The 5,243-nt window shown below is 43.4% G+C and overlaps 1 non-coding gene across 1 annotated transcript; it reads right to left on the reverse strand.

Annotated features, from left to right (window-relative positions):
- Positions 1 to 1,877: 1,877 nt before the first annotated feature.
- Trnat-ugu (transfer RNA threonine (anticodon UGU)) lies at positions 1,878 to 1,952 on the reverse strand. Its single transcript has one exon. It is a non-coding gene; the product is annotated as a tRNA-Thr (tRNA).
- Positions 1,953 to 5,243: the final 3,291 nt, after the last annotated feature.

The raw sequence follows: 5,243 nt of genomic DNA on the forward strand, positions 1-5,243 counted from the left end.
TACATAGTGGACTCTACCCTCCCCCCAGCAGAAACGTAGTTATCGTGGCTGTTGTGAGACTTTTGTACACAGTTAGAGAAAGTGTGTTAAATGTGGCGCGGACGGAAACACTAGGCTACGCTACAGGGCAATCTGCTCGCACAACGTTTAGTCGGCATTCATAATCGTTGGCGTAAACAACTCTCAATCAAATTACCACCTTCCAACCTAACTTAGATCTCGGGCTACACTACCAATCGGCCTGTCATCACAACCAAATATTCATTGAGTGGGGGTGGGGGGATTTCCTGTATCTCTAGGAAAAACTGTCAGTTTTGTCAGACTCAACAGCAAGATTTACCAATGGTAAACACTTTTTAGACGGCTCGTAATTTTAGAATAGTCCTCTTCGTCTTACTTGGCATAAATTGTTCGCTGGCGTCCCAGCAGCTAGCTCCCTCAGTGCCTGCTTCTGCCATCGCACCACGCCAGTCTGCTGTTGTCCTAGCAGACCGAACGCACCGCACATCCGACACCTTCGGAACCACTCACTGGCCTGTTAGCAACTGAGCGGAACACTGTTTACATCGTGAAAGGAAAGCTATGCAAAGATGTACACTTAAATGGCACGACTGAGTAGCACACACACAGTAATATCTGAGGAATGTCCTTCGACACGCGCAGAACGAAAGTCTTCTCGCGAACGTACAGCGTCTCTGAAAAAAAATCTAGTGACTATATTCCGGCGTTACGGCCAGGTTCTCATACAAATGAGCAAAAAAGGGTAAATTTGAATTTTTTTTGAGACAATGAAAATACATTCGAACGATCTGTTTGGGAATTACGAGTGACAATACTATGAGCTTAATTTTAGATTTTCAATAAAAAATGGCGCCAGTAATTATGATTTGATCAAGGGCTTGCGAGACTGGAGTACGCAGAGTGCGTGCAGTGTGGCACCTCAGATGTTACCTGAATTCAAAAATGGGTAACATCAGTTGATACTACATTATTTCTCTGAACTTGAAAATGGATAACATCAGTCGATAATACATAAAATTAATGGGAGCGTATACCTAACCGCAATGAAACAACCTTAAATTTAACGATACAGTGCTAATTCGAACTTTGAGTTCGATTTTGAGGGGTTTGTTTCACTCCTTATGCCTACACAAAAATTAGTTAATATTAACAAATGTCATATTATAGCTATAAGTTCCTAAGAAAAGTGTTTACTTTTAGGGGTCAGAGGTAGAAGTTAAGAGATCGAACCACTTTTAATTTATGCTGCATGCCGTTCTGAGAAAATCGTTACTCGAAAAAAAAAGTGTTCAAAGTTTAGGGAAAACATTTAGTTATATTATTACTTCGATTTGCATGAACTGAGTGTTACACATATATTCTTAATGTCGCTGAAAACGAATCTGAAGTCAGATTTTCAATATTCAAAACAGCTAATCCAATACGGAGGGCAAACGATTATGTTTTGACCAATTTTTACCAAAAATGTATTTTCGTTATTTACGTTTAGTCTGCAATTCAAGGAGTATTTATCAGCCCTTCCTCTACCTCTGATTGTTCCTAGACAGCAACTTCCTGTTCTTCTTGGCAGGAAAAGCCGATCTGTCTAAGCTGGATATGCAGCACTCGGCAGCCTGCACTTGATATTCGTCCGTATTTTCGGTGAGTATGTTTGCATGCATTCTGCAGTATGAATCCTTTTGAGCACGTGCGACACGGGACGAGTTATCATCTACATCTATATGGATACCCTGCAAAACACATTTAAGTGCCTGGCAAAGGGTTCATCGAATCACCTACACAACTGATAATTAATTGAAACCCTCAGCTGCCGACAGGTGTTGTTGATATACTTCGATGGGGACAGCTGAAAAGTGTGCCGCTACTGGGACTCGAACCCAGGATCTCCTGCTTACAAGGCAGACGCTCAATCCATCTGAGCTATCGAGGGCACAAATGAACAGCACGACTGCAGGAATTTATCCCTCGCACGCTTCCCGTGAGACTCACACCCCGAACCGCCCACAATCCGATTACGTAATGTACTTAATAGGTATTTGTCCATCCACTCATTACTGGCTCACACTAAGGTGACGATTCCCGTAAGATTTCCGGCAGCCTGTGCGCATTCGCACAGACGAAGGTCAATGGCTGGGTGACGTTTAACCATAGATATGAAGATAGTAACTGTTCTAGAAAGAACAGGCGCCACTGACGACCGAGCAGCTCTTCTAGAATACATGATAGACCGGCCGATGTGGCCGAGCGGTTGTAGGCACTTCAGTCGGGAGCCACGCGACCGCTACGGTCGCAGGTTCAAATCCTGCCTCGAGCATGGATGTGTGTGATGTCCTTAATTTAGTTAGGTTTAAGTCGTTCTAAGTTCTAGGAAACTGATGACCTCAGATGTTAAGTCCCAAAGTGCTCAGAGCCATTTGAACCATCAGTCCGTATGTTTGCACACTACTTACAGTAACTTATGCTAAGGACAACACACACACAACCATGCCCGAGGGAGGACTCGAACCTCCAACGGGGGGAGCCGCGCGAACCGTGACAAGGCGTTGGACACATGGCGGGTACCCCGCGCGGCTCATGGCAGCCGTGACACTGCTTTAAACAATGGACTGTAGAAACTTTTGTAAAGCACGGATTAAAAAAAAAAAAAAAAAACCTTTCCGTTCCAGGAGTCTAGACAAGTACACCTTTAAAAAATGCAACTACAAAGAAATTGAATTTTCGAACGGGGCAGGGCTTAAAACTTTGAAGAGTTAAATTTTAATGGCCGTTCTCTTGTATGCAAATAGTTTCACAGTAGAAATTTCTCTAGTTTTATTTATTTATTTATTTTTTGCTGTAGGTAAAGAAGGATAGGATTCTGAGAAGGGGGAAGGGGGGGGGGGAGGAATCTCGCCTCTCCCACCTTGGAATTCTCAGTACAGAGTTTTTATTCATTACGAGATTCTCAGCCACTTGCAGAAGTGATTTCGCGTGATTCTGCAAAACTTTTCCTTTAGCCAATCGTAGCAACTATAGGATTCCGTTCCTGCTGCATGACATGTCTCGGAACTTAAACTGACCAACTTATTTGCATAAATAGCTAGCTTATCATCCGCTTCTTTACTTACTTAGACCGTTCATGGTCTGCAAAGCATTTTTTCTTTAATCGTTTTTTTTTATGTCTTTTATAAACTGCAACACTTTCTAAACTTTTCTAAACTTAACGCCGTTGAAGCATGGTCTTTTGCTGAATGACCAAAAAGCAATGCTGACAGCTGGGGTCCAAGGTTTTTGTTAATCAAGCCGTTTGTATTCTTGTTTGTATAACGCATATTTCTTTATATCTAATTGAGAAGTGAAATACCGGTTTTCGTAGATGCAGATTTAAAATATTTTAATATAACGCAATAAATATTTCATTAAAATTTTCATCCCCTTATGCTCGAAGTTAAAAACCAGTGAAACACGTAGTTTTTAAAAATTGTAACAGATTAGCCGAATACGAATTGTCAGATATGCTTTCATAATGCTTTCATAATGAACCAATTTCAGAAACGTGGAGCCGGATCTGGGGGTGAATTTCCTTCTCTCCGAGACACCCGGCTTCTTCTTCGACTTAGCCGGCAAACAGGCCGAGGACGCCGGGTGGGGACCGAATATGCAGCAGTTTGTGGATGGCGACGTCGTCACTGGCTGTTGCCTTCGTGCGGGCCTCTTGTGTAAAGGGGGAGCCAACCGTGGCCAAGTGAAGGTCTGTATTCCACAGGAACGAGTTAGCATGGCACACAGATATTTCCACGAGTCGGCGGACGGGGGTCATTTGGGGTTCTTCAAGACCTTGAACCGAGTTCAGGAATACATGTTTTGGCCCAACCTATATCGCGATGGCAGGCGATTTGTTGGCAACTGTGTCCAGTGTAAGCGTGGTAAGCCCGATGTTGGGCTGCACAGAGAACTACTACAGTCGCTTAGGGAGCAGTGTCCTCTGGACCGCGACTCAAAGATCGAAACAACGATCGACGGAAACTGGTGCCAGGAACGCACCAGCTCACTCTATTTCATCCCCTTAGGGGTTGAACTTCCAAAAACACCGAAACACGTATTTTCTTATTTGTAGCCTTGAAGTCAAATACCAATTTTCGTAGATGTAGCCTTAAAAATACTTTCATAGTTCTTCCATAATTATTTATCTCAAAATAAAATGTTCATCCACTATTTCACCTCATAGAGGTTAAATTCCCAAAGATACTGGAACACATATTTCTTTATTTCTGACCTAGAAACCACATACAAATGTTCGTATGCCTAGCTTCAAAATTACCTTAATAGCTACATGATTCAGAAATCCTTTCATGTCCTGCGTCTCCCCCTTAGAGGTGGAATTTTGAAATATGCAGTATAAGCGGTATAAGATCAACACACTATCCAAATCTCAAGGTTTATTTTCCTTGGCGGTCTGGACTGTGTGAGTTTCATAGTAATAGTCCTCCACACACACACACACACACACACACACACACACACACACACACACACACACACCACTAACAATGCCACCACCACCTCCTGGGGAAATTTCTGCAGACGCCCTTGTTCCACTGCAGTCATATTTTGCCGACGACCTACATTTAGCAGCGTGGGAGGGATAGTGTCGTGCAACAGACAGTATACTCAGTAGACAACGAACTGTTCGTTGTGAAATCAGCGACATATTAACCGAGACTGACACAGAAGGTGCTGAAGGTGAAGCACACTAGACTCGTGTCTACCACGGCTTCAAATAGTATCGATTTACTATGAACGGAAGTTCCGAAAAGTGAGCAAGTAATTTTACAGTAAATTCAGTACCGATGGTGAGGATATACAACGAAAAACATTTCTATAAAATTTCAGAAATAATGAAATATTCCACTCAAGTCGCGTGACAGAAAACGCAATGGATATGCTTGCACTTAAGACGGAAGGCCCTACGTGCTTACGCAGGCTTACGACAGATCGCAAAATTCGGCAGTAGGCGTAAGCCAACCTCGTGTGCTGCCATCTGTTATTGATGCCAGGCATCAAGGTCTCAGTAGTACGACCATCCACTGGAGAGTAGTTTGCTTTGTAAGCACTCCGTCTTCAGGCCACGAGTGACCTACTGGGACAGCACCATCCGACCGCCGTGTCATCATCCGTGGAGGATGCGAACAGGAGGGGCGGGGGTCAGCACACTGCTCTCCCGATCGTTATGTTGGTATTTT

Source organism: Schistocerca gregaria, unplaced genomic scaffold, assembly GCF_023897955.1.
Source record: "Schistocerca gregaria isolate iqSchGreg1 unplaced genomic scaffold, iqSchGreg1.2 ptg000378l, whole genome shotgun sequence".
Lineage (NCBI taxonomy): Eukaryota > Metazoa > Arthropoda > Insecta > Orthoptera > Acrididae > Schistocerca > Schistocerca gregaria.